Source organism: Protopterus annectens, chromosome 16.part0, assembly GCF_019279795.1.
Source record: "Protopterus annectens isolate FY-2018-M chromosome 16.part0, PAN1.0, whole genome shotgun sequence".
NCBI lineage: Eukaryota > Metazoa > Chordata > Ceratodontiformes > Protopteridae > Protopterus > Protopterus annectens.
The window spans coordinates 175,329,007-175,345,618 of record NC_056750.1 but is presented as its reverse complement, the minus strand read 5'-3'; the positions used below and the strand labels follow the sequence as shown (position 1 = coordinate 175,345,618).

At 35.6% G+C, this 16,612-nt stretch overlaps 1 protein-coding gene across 1 annotated transcript in view; it reads left to right on the top strand.

Moving 5' to 3' along the window:
• Positions 1-16,612, top strand: part of LMLN2 (leishmanolysin like peptidase 2) — a 457,833-nt gene that overhangs the window by 135,042 nt on the left and 306,179 nt on the right. The window lies entirely within an intron of this gene.

Genomic DNA, 16,612 nt, shown 5'->3' with positions numbered 1-16,612 from the left:
CTGTTATATGTTTGCATTCTGTGAATTTAAAGTTCCCAAACTGAGTCCTAGCTCCCTTTCCTTAAACTCCACTCCTACCAATCCTAAAGTTCCAATCACTTCCTAAGCCTTAACCTCCAACCCCCTCTCTAAACCTAGGTTCCACAGTTGTTTCCTAACCCTAAAACTCCCCTACTGCTCCATACAACTGAAACTGCCTTCTCACTCCCTAACCATAAAATCACCCCCAACTCCATTCCTATGGCTGCAGCACATTCCTCACTCAAACTCAAATAATGCATTAGGGTAAGATGCAGCAAGGGCTTAACTGAACTCATATTCAAGTTTCAGTGAGAGTGATAGCTGATACAAGTTACAAGATGCTCAAGACAGTGGTTTTCAAGAGCTTGATGCTCAAGCACTTGTAGTAGAACCATGCTGTAAATGAAACATTTGCATTTGTTTTTCTAATGTTAGTCCTTTCTTCATTCATACCACACTCACACCTACAGCCAATTTAGAGTGTCCAATCCACCTACTGCATGTCTTTGGAATGTGGGAGGAAACCAGAGCACCCAGAGGAAAGGCCTGCGAACAAAGGGAAGACATACAGATTTCGCGCAGAAGGCATCCCAGCCAAGAATTGAACCAGAGAACCTCTTGCTGCGAGGCGACAATACTAACCGCTGCACCACCGTGGCCACAGTTCCATATTGATATGAAATCTTCTTGCAGTACCCTGCAATAAGGCATACAAATCCTGCAGATTTCTAAAACAGTGGGACACTTAGTTCTGCAGATTATATAAAAGAAAGAAGAGACTCTTTCACAAATTAAGGAACAATCCTAATCCATATATTAAAACTAGATTAAATTTTATTACAAGAATATTTAAGGTCTTATTAAATAGTAAAAGCATGAGTATGAACATTATTTATCTTCTTCACCAATTAATAAAAACTGTTCTGTAACTATATTAATACAGTCACAAGGAGTACGGACTCTATCTAACCAATCTTTATAGATGGGAAATGAATAACTGATGTTTACAGAATTACTGAAGGGTTTAATATTTTTTCTGACCTAACACACTGTAAGTGTACAACGGCTAATTTGGATTTGGTTTCTACAACTATTAGGAGCTGTTGTATAGTAAGTATTAAATTGATTTCTAAAGTACTAAAAAGGTTAAGTAATAAAACCTCCATGGGTCCAGATTTAATATCAGCGATGATGATTCATGGCTTGAGAAGTACTTTTCTGCCAGTGTTGCATAAGATGTTAATGCTTTGGTGCATAATAGTGAAGCATCTTCCATTTCGAAAACATCAATTATTTCATTTATACACAAAAGGGAGAGAAAAGGGATTTGTGCAATTATAGACCTATTAGTCTTACATCTATTTTATGTAACTGTTATGAAATAATTTCACAAAAGCTTCTCTCAGATCCACTGAATCATAATGGATGTATTGATTTGTGACAACATGGGTTTTGTCCTGGCAGATCACACTTACAACTTTAGTGGGATTTTATAATCAAGTGCTTTGGGCCCTTAACAATTTGTTAACAGTAGGTGCTGTTTATGTGAATTTGGCTAAGGCTTTTGATAATAACTGCACATAGTTCAATAACTGACACATTAAAAAAATATGATTACAATCCCTTTTTGATTCTTTGGATTATTCTTTGGTTGTCCAGCCATTTTCGATGTGTAGCAGTAAAAGGTTATCATTCCTGCTTTCTCGCTATGTTGTCTGGAGTACCACAGTACTCTGAGCTTGGTCCATTCCTTTTTCATTTGATAATTTTAACTAGTACAAAAGACAATTAGTGATGGCAAGCTAAATGGTGATTGTAAGACTGGAGTTATAATTGATAAGGATGGAACTTTAGCATGTATATCAACATTTTTGAGACAATTTTCTTCTTAGCAAATAATGTTGCATTTAAATGTAGTTCTAAGTGTAAAATAATATATTTTGGCAATCCTGGAATAAGACTAAATTCATTTTAAAACAACATACTATTAACCAAAAACTGATTATTATAAGGATTTGGTTATATACATATTGTCCGATTTTAATTTCTTATCTCATGTAACTGTTATATAGAAGCATGCATTGTTATTAATTAGATGGATGGTTAGAGCTCTATCTGTATAAGATGAAACAAGATTAGTACATTTATACATTATGTACATCAGACCAGTTTTAGAATATAATAGCACATGTTGCCAATACAACAGGCATCAGTTGGGGTTACTTATGTCTGTTCAATGAAAATTTACAAAATGAATACTTTAATTTGTCATTAATCTTATTCAGATAGATCTAAAACTTTAACTCTATCTACACTCTATTATAGGTTTACAAGAGGAAAAGTTATTAGCACATATAAAATCTTTGGGGATTAAATGCTACAATTTATATACAATATTACTCTCTCTGTGTTAATCTGAGAAGACATATGTATGACAATATTAATTTTAAAACTTTTTTTTGTAAAACACAGTCAGGATGGGATTATACAACTGAAACAATTCTTAGAATTTGGAATTGTATACTAATTAATATTAGGGTCTCACCTAAAATTTTAAAATCTGGTAACTGGATGGGAGATATTGTGTTTGAAGTTGTTTTTTTTTTTTTTTTATTGAATCAGTGTTCTTTACTGCCTAAGGGCCTGAACACGGAAACAAACTTATGAGAACTTATACGATTCCCCCTGGAACATTCTTTAGTGCTGTGCCAGTTTCAGAGTGCCTATTATTAACTACAACTTTGAATAATCTGGTAGCTAGATGGATTACAAATTATTATATGACATCAGAAGATAACCAACATTTACTTAGCATTTGAATAAGTATGGTATGATCTACAATATTGCTTGTGTTACATTCATTATAAAAATTAATGCACCCATAAAAATTTGCAACTCACTGCTTTCATAAAATTCTAAAAATGTTGAGATAAATTGTTTTAACATACTAATACTACATTCTTAATGACTTGGAGCATGAGATGATCGTGCATGTTCTGTTATTTCGGCATAAGCAAATGTGGCTGAATGAAATATCTACTGCCTTTAGTTATCCTCTTGCTGTAATTTTTGTACTGTATCATGTTTTCATTTTTTTGCTATGAAGTATCTGCTGTCACTTATTATATTATTACTGTTATATGATTCATATATAGTGTCATTTTTATCTATGCATAATGACATAGGTGGTAGCAGAAAAGAGCCATCAGCTCAATTCACTTACCCATTTAACAGCGGCTAAATAAGGAAGAAAATTTGTTATTATTCTAATTATATTGTTTACTATTCTATGAGGACTAAGAAATGTTCAATGAATACATTTCAGTGAAAAAATTTTCAAAGAATTATAACTTTTTTTCAGCTGAACTTAATATTATGGTACTACCTATATCAATAAAATATTTTATTTAGCTTGGTTTAAGTAATTCCAGTAAGAATTGGTTACATCTGATCTATGTGTTAAAATACTTTTATATAACTGAGATATGACTACATTAGCTACTGTTTCATTCACTAATACAGATTTTACACAATTCAAGACTTCTGTGTAGTTTTTTACTTCATTTGCAGACATATTTGTGTCTCTGGGAATATGCACTGTCTAATGATTTGAACCAGTATTCAGTTTTCAGAATCGAATCCATGCTTACGAATATTATTATCTGTTGTTAGGACTGCATTCATTTTTTTAAACAATAAAACCAAAATGATAAGCCATTTAACCTCAAATTCACCATTTTGTTATAGTACAGCCTTTAATAAATCCTTGTGAAAAGGAGATTTAGAATATAGAGAAGATCTATTTCAATGAATATTTGTATATTAAATTTTAAAGAACTTCAACATAGTGTTTATAAATTTAGAGTTTTCAGGAACAGGGTAAGGTCAAGCTTAAATGGAAAACTTAGTCCACAAAAAAATATAAAAACTGATTGGCCAAGAAAGAAGTATAGAGATAGCAGAGTGAAGTGCTGAGAATATGGAACAAATTGTGCAAAAAGCCCACAGTTTCCAGATAGGGATATTTAGCAAGAGTAAAAAGAGAAAGTAGAGGAAAGAAAAATACTTTCACAAGAAAAACTGTCAAACTCTACAAACAAAAATGTATGTCCCTTAATAGAACAGATCAACAAAAACACATTATACAGACAAACATTTGGCAATTTGGAAAAAAGAAGAGACAGAAGAAATAAAAAAATGTAAAGAACAAAAAACAGAGGTTTTTGAAAGGTACAAGAAAGAAACACGGGCATGGGACATAAAAGGAGATCTGATATAGTGCCATATACACACAAAGGAGAAAGCCAAACTAATCAGTACAAAAATACAGCTCCAAAGATATTTGGAGAGAAATACAGGTAAAGGCACCCAGATATGGAAAATTTCACAATACAAAAAATAAGATCACAAATGAGGAATATAGAAAATAGGAATAGTGAGGTAGAAGTTAAACAAGCAGAAAGTAAAGTGATGGACTATCTGCAAAGTAAAGGGTTTAGTGTGGAGACTCCAACACAGGTAGTTCAGCAATATGATAGAAAAAATGGGTCCCCAGGTGAAGCAGCAGCAGATGGAGAGGGAGGCATCTGAAGAAGATTTGCCACAAGGTGACAATCTGGAGGCTTCTGTAGGAAACCCATACAAAAGTGCAGTTGAAGTTGTACAGCAAGGGAAAGAGCAGGAAACAGTCCCAACCCTGACACAGGTAATGTTGGGGCATGATGGGCCAATGGGTCCACATATTGAAGAACAACAGATGAAGCAGGATGCAGATGAAGAGGATATGTCACAGGATGATGTTCTGGGACCTTCTTTAGAAGACTCAGAGAAAACAGTGAGCAAAGAAGATGCTCTCAGCGCAGAAGAAAATGATTTAAGGGAAGATCTGCTTGATTTAGCAGGATGGATATTAAGTTAGAAGAAAGAAGCAGATTATAGAAAGTAAATTAGACCAAAATAAAACACATGTGCACAGTAGTCATGACTGTTAAGAGAAATTCATGTAATACAACAGAAGAAAGTAAGATGTATTGTTGCACAGCTAACTAATAACTGATAAAAGTTGTACCACACAAATGTAGAGTAACAAAGGAAAGAAAGTGAAATAGCAGAATGTCCAATGGAAATTATGTGTTCAGAAAACTATAAAAAAACTAAGACAAGAAGTATCACTGTTGAAAGAATATATAAAAATGGAACAGATCGAGAAACATAAGAACGTTAGATGTGTTAAAATCAATGTACAACATCAAAAGAGATCAAGATTTGTCCAATAATAAACTAAAAACATCAGCACAAGCAAAAAAAAAAAAAAAAAAAAACGTAGACGTTGTCCAGATATAACGTAAAGCAACAAAATAAGCAATTCAGTGATGATACAAAAATATTTTAAAGAGAATTGAGAAATAAAGCAAAAGGAACAGAAATGCCAAAAAATAGGTAAATTTTGGAAAATTGTTTAGAAGACTCCGTTGACCATAAAAAAAGATTCTGAATGGACAGAAGATTTTAAAGACGCCATAAGAAACTCTAGTGTAGATGATATGAAATGGGATTAAGTAACATCCAGACAAATTGAGACAAAATGAAGAAAAGCTCTTAGATGGAAAACCTCAAGCCCAGACGCAGTACCTAACTTCTGGCTAAAGTTATTAACATATTTAAAAAAATATTTTTCCTTAAGTAAGAAATACTTATATGCATATCCTGAAAAGACACAGACTTGCTCAACAGCAGGAAAAACAATACTCCTCCTTAAGAGTAAACCTACAAGCATTCCTAAGAACTACGGACTAATAACTTGCCATTCAATAGTAAAAAATATATACTGGAATTGATGCAGAGTTTATAGTCATTTAGGAAAAATCAATTATGGCAATACAACCAAAACATAATAAAAGAAGGTCATATAGAAAAAAAATTATCACTGGCATCTGGACATCCTGATACAGTGATTCAAAGAATAGATTTGTTGAGCTTTCTGGGGAGCAAAGTAAAATATGGAAACCATCTTTTGATGGCATACACCGATTCACTTCCATGGAAGGATCAAGGCTGCTAGAGCCACAGTGGATATGTACTGCAAAGCTGTTTATGTGTGTGTATGTCTATGTGTGTGTGTGTGTGTGTGTGTGTGTGTGTGTGTGTGTGTGTGTGTGTGTGTGTGTGTGTGTGTGTGTGTGAGCATGATCATGCCTGCAAGCATGTGTGTTTGTGTGTGTGTGTGAGCACGATCATGTGCACAAGCATGTGTGTGTGTGAGCACGATCATGTGAGCAAGCATGTGTGAGTGTTTGTGTGTGTGTGTGTGTGTGTGTGTGTGTGTGTGTGTGTGTGTGTGTGTGTGTGCGTGTGAGAGCATGATCATGTGCGGAAGTGTGTGTGTGTGTGTGTGTTTGTGTGAGAGAGATCATGATCATGCCCATAAGCATGTGTGTTTGTGTGTGTATGAGCACGATCATGTGTGTGTGTGTGTGTGTGTGTGTGTGTGTGTGTGTGTGTGTGTGTGTTTGAAGGTGCTTGTGCAGCAGTGCTTCATGGGATGGTGAGGGAACACCATCATGGTTAAATCAAACAGTCCAGTGTTTAATTCAGAGACATGAAAATGACACAATCCTGAGATTTTGCTCAGTGAAGCTTTATCATGTAAGACAATCAAAATGAATAAGTTCATTCAATTAATACATTTCATATATCAATTAGCAGTGATAGCTTAAGTAAAGTGTACAGCAGTACAGCAGTTGTAGACTGATTTCATGAAGCCATATGAGCAATAAGCAACACTTTATCTCATTCAAACATAATAAATACATTGTTTTTGATTCATCCATTTTAGATAATCACATAAGTGTTGTTAATGACAATAAAGTATTAATGACCATTGTCTTCATTGTTTATGCAATAAGTAAACTACCTGTTATTTCACTTTAATCCATTGAAGTTAAGTTCCACAAGTCCAGGTTCCATTCCTTATAATGATGCAGTACCTATTCCCCATGTAACAGCTGCACAACACACTGATTAGAATTTTGGGTTTTGTTCCTTTTTGTTTACATTAATAGTTACCAGTCATGTAGAAAAACATAAAAATACCCACCATGCCTCAAGAAGAGTATTCATAATGACAAAAATATAGAATAATTACATGATTATAAATGAATCACTGAGCAATAGCACATTTTTTATTTTTATTTTAACATTTGTTGACCGGGAAAGTCCGACTAGGTTCCACAGAGCCTGTTTTCAGCGGAGGCCCGGGGAGAAATGCTCCAGATGCATGTCTTTGGAATGTGGGAGGAAACCGGAGTACCCAGAGGAAACCCACGTGAACACAGGGAGAACATGCAAACTCCACACAGAAGGCACCCCAGCCGAGAATCAAACCAGAGAACCTCTTACTGTGAGGTGACAATGTTAACCGCTGCACCACTGCGCCACCCATTTTACACATTATTTGGAGGAACACAACCATATAGTTACCCCTCATTTTCATTAATAACAAGGCATTATGACTTTTGTACATATGCTATATTTATATATTTCAGTGCTACTAAGTAGTGTATTGTGGAATATAAAATGGAATCAATATTTTTTGCATGTTGTATGAGATGAATTATTACTCTTACATTATAATATATCAGCTTTGGACTCATTAATATTCTAGTCTATTTAAAAAAAAAATATTTGAACCTCTAGTATGCAGTGACTGTGGAAGGAAAGCCTTACATGCTAGCCAGCCTTTTGTCTTATTCTTCAGTTAATGCATATAATAAATCTTCAGATGTCCATCCATTTTGCTGTAAACTCACATAAACCAAATTCACTGCAACCAAATTTGAAGTGGTAGTCACACATCTTATATTTTGCATTAACTATTTTATATTTCTTTATTAGAAATGATTTTACTGACAACTTAACATTGTATTTACGTTTCAAAATACATGTCAGAACAAACAAGTAATTAATATTTTCACTAATATGCCCACATAAAAAGGGCACACCTTTTTTAAACTACGTAACAGTGGTACAACAGGTAGCACCCTCACCGTTGGTGCATAAGGTTATATTTTCTATTCTTACACCAAGTAGATAAATTGCTGACACTGCAGTGCAGCATAAAAGGGGTGCATGTAATCCTGAGTGTGTCATCCTTCAAATGTGATGTAAACCAAGGTATAGTCTGCTTGAGCAGCTCAGGTGGATGTAAAACTGAAAGGAGTACACAATATCTACAATACATTTTTCTGTCACAAGCACAATATTCTTTTTTTTTGCTTTCTGGCCCCACTGTAACTTCCACAACTAAAACCTTATTTTTTTATTATACAGTGACTGGCCATTAACAAAAAAATGAGCAAATACTAACAGGAAAAGTTGGGTCACTGCAGTATCAGTGAGCGGCTGCATTTCCCTGTTGGCACATGCAATACTCTTATACACTGTGAACTTGCTAAACTACTAAATCAACAGCGACATTCTTTCTACAAGAAAAGTCAAAGAAATGAAAAAAAAGGGGGAAATCAGAAATATACCTGACTCTTCTTGTAGAAAGAATATCATGGCTGACACACAAACTTACATATACCTTCCACATACAAAAATAAAACAAAACATTTCTTCCCCGGTACTTCCCAACCATCAGACCCCTCACAGTCACTCAGCCCATCCTTTCTCATGTTACGGATGATGTTTCTGTTACTCCCTAGCTGTGTACAGGGAATAAAGGCAACACAGATGAGAAAACAAAGAGAAATTTCAAACTGCCAATGTACTGCGTTAGCTTGAGAATATAAGTCCCATATGCATGTGCACTAAATCAAGCAACCCCAAGACATAAAATTAATGCAGAAGAACACCATAACACCATTATAAAAGGACCTAATTTAAGAAAACTAAGTTTTTTCTTAAATAATGTCATTGTATAATAGCAATAACCCATGGCTGGATATGGGTAATGCTGGATTTACCCATGGTTGGTTTTGTTTGGTCACTCAGGCTTTGTCCTTGTGACCAAACCACACCAATCATGGGTAAATCCAGCATTATCTACACCTAGCCATGGGTTATTGCTATAATATCATAGCCAATTCCCATTTTTGGTTAAACAATTTCCTTCGCCCTTTGATTCCAAATTATCCATAGAATACAAAACATTTTTCTATCAATTTTCTTGACATAATTTCTACTTTTACTTTTGTAATACCCAAATTCTTTTATATCCATATTTACACTGTTTACTTCTTTAAATCCCTCCACACAGTTCCAATCTAAAATCTTTTCCCATAACCTTTTAATTTTTTTACATCCCAAAAAACACATGCTCAGCAGTTTAAAATTCCCCACAATACAACTCATCCTATCTTTTCTCTTATTTTTGTAAGGTATATTTGCCTTCACTGGGAATTTTTGTATCATCATTGTCCACAAAAAAATCTTGTCTCACTATCATTTCTTTACATCTTATTATTCTTGCTTGTATCACATTCCTTATATCTTTATGCAACCCTTTCCAGGGATATAGCCAAAAATACTTTTCCATAATTTTATTATACCTTACTTTTCTTCCCCTTTCAGTCATTTTGACATTCCTTTTCTATAACATGATTTTATCTTGATGAGTCTCTATTTCTTTGTTGCAACAAACCCTCCTTCTTTTTGAGTTAAATAAATTGAACTATTCTATTTTATATTTCACTCTTAATATCTGAGTAAGAATTGAACCATCATTATCTTTTATACATTTCATTACTTCATATAAATTCAAAGATGTGCTATATACAATCGGATTTATCAGTCCTATTCCAACCTTTTTTGTTTGTTCATATAAAATCCCCCTTTTAAATGGATTCAACTTAGAACACTTCTTTTTCTAAAGTCAAAGGCAATCTAAAACCCCTTGCTAGATATGCAATTTCAGCTAACAAAAGCAAGTTAATTAAATACACTTTTTTATGAATAAACACTCTAAAAGATTTCCAAAATTAACACATATTTCTCATTTCCTGTAGCTTTTCATTCCATACCGTTTCTATAATGTCTTGTTTTCTAAACCATATTCAAGATTTTTTATTTTTGCCATATTAAATTTTATTCCTCCAATCATCTTTTCAGATCCCAATCCTTGACTTTTTTTTCTTTATTTGCTGAAAACACTGTTACTTTAAGAGTTTCTTGCAATCATTTTATCACTTTACTCATACATGCCTCATCTTTAGTATTAATAACAATTTCATCTGCATATGATAGCATAATCAGTATCTTTATTCCTTCATTTGAAGTATACCTCATCAATTCTATGAGTCTATTTATCTGTATAGAGATCACATTCATTACTAACACAAACAGTATACTACTCAAAGGACAATTTTGACTAATCCCTTTCTCAAGCTGTATATCTTCACTAAACTGCCTGTTTACTAATCCTTTGACTATATTATACTTATACACTGTAATACAAACGTTTTTATCTTTTCACTCATATTATATACTTCAAATATTTCCCATAATACTGAATTATGGATCAAATCAAAAGCTATCCTTAAATCTCCTGCCATTAATTTTGCTTGTTTTCTGTGCATTATATCATCCACCATTTCCCTAATTATCAATAATAAATCATGAGCCTTTTTTCCTTTTGTACCATATGCATGTCCCTTTAGAATCATACATACTTCTCCATTCTTTTTTGTAAAATTTCATGAAAATTATGTAATCCATATTATTTAATACTACTGGCCTCCAATTCGATAATTCTCATTTATCACCTTTTTCCACGTAAACCAAACTTCACCCTAGTCAATTCATTATACATAAAACATTTATCCAACAATACATTTATAAATCATTCTTTTTGAACCACTATCATATCCTTATACATCCTATATTCAATACCATCTGGTCCTGCCACTGAATCTAGAGTCACTACTTTCAAAACTTGCTCTAATTCTTCTATTGTTATTTTTTTGTTTTCTAAATCTTTATTGTCTCTGTCAGTAAATGGATAAACGTCCCATTCCTTACTAGTCTTTATCCTCTGTTCTTCAAGTAATGTTTTCATATATTCTTTTACTATTTCTAGAATTTTCTCTTGCGTATTATATACTTTACTGAATGAATCCTTCAATCCTCTTATAACACTGTTATTCTCTTTAGCCATCATAGTTAGATATGGTGCAATTTCTTTTTTTTTTATCCTGGCAAAAAGTATCTTCAAATATTTCAAATGGTAGTGCTAGAAAGCCTTACTTTATCCTTCATAATAACATTTTGATCATTCCTTTTCAATCAATAGCACTGTTAATTACCTTCTTATATTTTATTGTATTTATATATTTTTTTCTTTTTCTCATGTCACATGACATTTTTTATACTTCTGTTTGAAACTTAACCACCATTCTGACCAATCCTTATAGAATTCTGGCATCCCTACATGATCTTACCACAATCTCAACTTTTATTTTTACCTACATTATCCCATTTCACCTCATTTATTCTTTTTAATCCCTTTCCTATTTTAATGCAATCAAAATTTCCTTTTATCTCAATCCATATTGCCCTACAATCTGAAAAACTTGTCATCACAATGCCTTCTTCCATGATTGATAAAATTTTGATACCAAAAGATAGCCTATTTCGGTTTTATTTTCTCCTCTTTTATTAGTCCATGTACTGTGATTCCTAATCCTTAATTGCCCATATTTTATATTATTGTATGCCAACTTAACATCATCTGCTTTCTTTTTCTGCATTCTCAAGTTACAATAAAAATTCCGTGCTGTGATAATTTCCATATTAATTGCTACATATTGAATGATGTTTCTAAACATCTGTTCTCTCTTTTTTTAGTTACATAAGCATAAATATCAATAATTTTAATTACCTGATCTCTCCATCTTATATCAATGACTGTAGTTTTGCCTGTTATAACAAAGGTAACATATAGCACATTTATTGTGTCTCTATATAAAATAAGAATTCCTGAACAAGTTTGCTTCCCAAAATTCTAAATAACATTTTCCCCACCATATTTCTGTTTGATATCTTTCTGTTTGTGATAACAATTGGACATCTTCTAAGATAATAAGGGCTCCTATTACAAAATCAAAGAGGCTGAACATCGAATGGCTTTAACGTCGAAAAAGCCATTTAACGATGTGTTTTTTGTGAGATAGCAACTTTGAGGTCCAGCATTTTTAGCCTTTAAGCCATTAGATGTTCAGTGTCTTTGGTGTTGTAATATAGACCCAATAATAATATCACATTCTTGTTTTTTATACCATTCCAAAATTCCTATTCTTTCTAATTTCTTCAAACTGTAAACATTAAGGGCTAAGACTTTACAAGTATTTTTCCTTAATGCAATATATATATATATATATATATATATGTGTGTGTGTGTGTGTGTGTATATATATATATATATATATATATATATATATATATATATATATATATATATATATATATATATATATTCATCCTTTCTTTATTTCTTTTTTAAAACCCTCTATATTCTTCCTCTCCCTTACCCTTTTGCCAATAGAATTTCTTTTTTAACTATATTCCATTTAACATTGTAACTATCACTTAACCCTGCATCTACTTCCTCAATATTTTCTGTATTTAAATCCTCCTTTGTTTTAACTTTTTGTATCATCTGCACTCTTTCACAACATTAATATCTTCTTGTTGCCTTTCTACTGTTTCCAACTCCTTTTCTATAACTTTACCCTTTTGCCTTGTTCCGTCACTTCCTTTACCATCTCTAATTCTACCTCATTTCCTCTTTCTTCACAATCCCCCAAGTGTCCCACTTTCTTACATTTATAACATTTTAGTTCACAACTCCTTGCAACATGTCCTATATCCCCACATGCAAAGCATCTTCTTTTTGCACAATTATTAATTAATGGTCAGCTTTTCCACACAATAAACACATTTTTGGCTGTCCCCAATATGTAACCATGCCACTGTCACATTCAACGTTAATAATACTTGGAATATGCACAATATTCAGTGGGAGTCAATAAACTGAAAATCTCCATGCAGGAACAGTTCAGCCGTTCCTGCATGGAATATGGCCGCTGAGCAGTCCAGTACACTACTGTTCTGATGTGCGCAAGCCTGCCTACACTATTTTTGCATGGACACCACTGCATAATGTTAATTACCTCATTTGCTGGTGAAAACCATGCAAATGAGGTGAATTAGCGATTCAGTAAGCAGGCAGGCATCCATGCAAGAATAGTGTTAGTTGCAAAAATGTATTCGGCTACTAGTCAAATACATTTCTGCAAAGATTAAAATGAAGGTATGAAAACTCAAATAAAAGCATGTATTATAATCTTTAGGCATGCCAATGGTCAAATATATGGCCATTGGCATGGAAAAGTGTTTCATTTTTCTAAAAATAAAAGGGTTTTTTGGCCAATCTTGGCCATTTAAGCATAGGGCAGCAGCGCACAAACGGGATCATGCCGAAAATAAAAAAATGTGAAAACACAATTTTAAGGGAAATATGCATTTTGCCATTATAGTCTATGGCATGCAGAATCAGAACAATACCAGGGAACACTGGTTGTTAATGGGGAAAGGCTCTGGTGTAGTGCAATAACTAGGGAATAAGGCAGTGGGGTATGCAAATGAGGGGAAATTTACTGAATCACAAAAATATTCTAAGTGCCAAACTGCACCTAACCATGTAGGTGCTATAACACGATCGTGTAGGCAGGAGAAGCAGCTGACATGAAAAGGGGGTTTGTCATGTTTGCTGTAAGCATACTGGAGCTTCATGGCTCCCAAATAAGTTTAGCTAACCAAAGGGGTGTGTCTGAGGCTGTACTGACTTATCCCATGAAATGAACAGTGTGTTCGCATCCAGAGAGAGCCATTTCTCAGTGTTTACATTAGCTAAACAGGTTTGCGCAGTGCTCACCGGGTCTAAAACAAACAAAAAAAAAACGGAAATGGCAGTACTGTTTACATGGAAATGGGAAGGGAAAAAAAGGAAAAAAAAGGAAAATAGCAGAATTAAAGCAATCAAGTTCAAATAACACAGCTGGCAGGCAGAATGCATCATAGTCAGGCAATCATACAGACAGCATCTGAAGCAGAACAGTATAAACTATGGAAACACCTTATAGTCTGGTTTTCCCACAAACTTTGCACCATTGGTGTACACATACGGGGGAATTTTAACCAAAAAAATGTTAGGAGCTGCCATTGCTTTGATCCATCAGGGCGGTGAGGAGGATCATTCTGACAACCGCCACAGACCCAGGAGGAGAAAAAGAGTGTTCAGACCCAGGGTAACTTACCTAGGGCTACATGATCTGGAGATAGAGTGGTACAGAGTGGACAGAGATATATATACTTCAGCAAATCATCAAGTTGCCATGGCCACAACTCAGACCCAGAGCCAGCAGACGGAAACCCATTCCATTGGATACCAAAGTATGTGTAGCCTTAAGAAAACTAGCTACAGGTACTTTCCAAAGACCTACTGGGGACATCATGGGGGTCTCACAGGCATCCACATCCAGGGTACCCCACCAGTTACTGGATGCCATCCTACCACATGCCGGTGAGCACATTTAATTGCCCAACACCCATGAGGAGGGGACCAGCAATATGCATTTCTTCCACTGTGTAGCAGAATACCCAGAGGTACTGAGTGTAATAGACTGCACGTACATCCACATAAAAGCACCACCTGGTGAACAGGGCAGGGTCTACATAAACCGCAAGGGCTTCCCCTAAATCAACTGCCAGGTTGTGTGCAATGCCCAGGGCATTATCATGAATGAGTGTGCTGGCAGCCCTGGAAGCTATCACGACTCCCACATCTGGCATTCATCACAGTTGTACCAGGCATTTGCCATTGGGGGCATCCTGTATGGCCATCTGGTGGAGGATGCTGGCTATGCACTGGAGCCATGGATGATAACACCCATCAGAAATACACACACACACACACACACACACACACACACACACACACACACACACACACACACACACACACAAGAACACCATAATGAGGCACACGCACAAACCAGGATCATTATAGAGCATGTGTTTGGGATCTCAAGTCATGGTTTTGCTGCCTTGACATATCTGGTGGAGCCTTCCAGTACTCTCCAGCTACATGTGCACACATGTTCATAGTATGTGCCATGCTACACAATATGATCCTGCGGAAACAGCTGCAGCAGGAACAGCATAGGGAAGGGCCACACAGCCCTCCATCATTGCCAAGGTCCCCACAGGCACAGAGGGACTCAGAGGAGAAGGCCCCTGAACCTTCTCCTGTAGGCAGATGGAGGTGTGCCCAGTAGGCTCAGGCCCTGGCAAAGAGGCAATGCATAGCACACACACACTGACACTGTAGGGACCCAGGGACTGACACTTCTCTCTGACTTGCACACACAGTAAAATGGATAACACACACATCACATTACCTGTAACTTACCATATACAGGCAGTGTACTGTGTGCATTCAACATAGGCAGCCCTCAAGCACTGTCCTCACAACTGCTGCAGGCACAAGGTAAGTCAGTCTTCTTAACAATAAATGAACTGATTAGTATGTTTTTGGTAGCATATCTATGGTAATGCTGCATGCATGCAAGGGAATGGGGTGGCCTACTGGGATAGCAGCAGACAACTGACATCTATGTGGGACACCAGGAAATGTCTGCCCAATACTGGCCTCCCCACAGTATGCAGTAGTACCCAAGGTGGCAAATCCCAGTGCAGTATATGTGTGGGACCAACTAACTAGGGGGGGGTCATAGGTCACATGCTTGGATGTCAGTATGGGGGTCCCATACCCACCCCTCAGACCCACACAGCAAGTCAGCTGTACAATAGCAGAGAGAAATGTCTGGCAAAGGCCCAGAAATGGTGGCAATGTTAAATTACCCCCTTACAGACTCACACATTGATAGCACAGCAGGTCTCACAGTTGCAGTAAGACTATGAAGGGTAAGAAGTCTGAAATTCAAATGTATGCCATTACAATCTGACCTGTGGTCTTTACTGATATGCCTGTAATCCCCAAGACAGGGCACAATAGTATGGTAAATGGAACCAAAATGTAAAGCAAATATCAGCACAGTCTGTGCAAATGTGTACAGTTGACAGGTGTTTCCCCCCATATACCCACAGAAATGCAGTAACATGCATGTTTGCAGGGAAATAGCAGGATAGCACACATTGGCAGGGATGTCCCAGTACACATAAAAACATGTTGCATGTCCACAATATGCAGGGGTTAATGAGCTATGTGTATGTGTGGTTAATACTGTCAGGATCTGGCCAGCACATTCTCCTGGTTGTTGTCTTGTAGTGCCCTAGGTACAGTGCTGTCTTTGACAGGGCCATGTGAAGATAACTGCAGTGCCAACTATTATGCATGTGAATGACACCTACTGCTCTCCCATTGACATACCTGGAAGTCACAGTGCTATGTGGAATATACTACACATATAATGGACTTCTTGAAGGCTGTGTAGCCGAGGTGCTAAGGCTTTTGTAAATATAATGCTTTTTGGTACTTTTGCCAGTGGTTATTTTAAATAATTCTTTTTTT